Genomic DNA, 445 nt, shown 5'->3' with positions numbered 1-445 from the left:
TGGGTACCATTTCAAGGGATAATTTGGGCTGCACTTGACCAGCAGAGGGTACAGCACCAGTTGGAGCAGCAGGGTCAACAGCAGTTGTAGCAGCAGGGTCAGCAGCAGCAGCAGATGTGGCTGTCTGCACATTAGTTTTCTAATACAAATATCAAGGAAACCTTCTTAGTGTGAAATCCACACATGCAGTAATAACCAAAATTAACCAAAATTAAAATGCACCAGAATGTTACATGACATTAATTAATTGATGATAGTTGTTAAAACAACATGTAAAAAGCTGTACCTTAAGATAGAGCTCATGCCATCTCTTTGCCTAGGGGCTGGTCTATTCCCAGCATCAGTAGGCCAAACCTCTGTGGCGGCAAACGTCCTCAGCCGGAGGACGCGAGATTAAAACTGAAAAGGACAATAGGACAATAATGTCAATAGTTTAAGAATACAA

Source organism: Etheostoma cragini, unplaced genomic scaffold, assembly GCF_013103735.1.
Source record: "Etheostoma cragini isolate CJK2018 unplaced genomic scaffold, CSU_Ecrag_1.0 ScbMSFa_546, whole genome shotgun sequence".
Classification (NCBI taxonomy): domain Eukaryota; kingdom Metazoa; phylum Chordata; class Actinopteri; order Perciformes; family Percidae; genus Etheostoma; species Etheostoma cragini.
The sequence above is the reverse complement of the archived record's forward strand: the minus strand, read 5'-3'. Positions refer to the sequence as shown.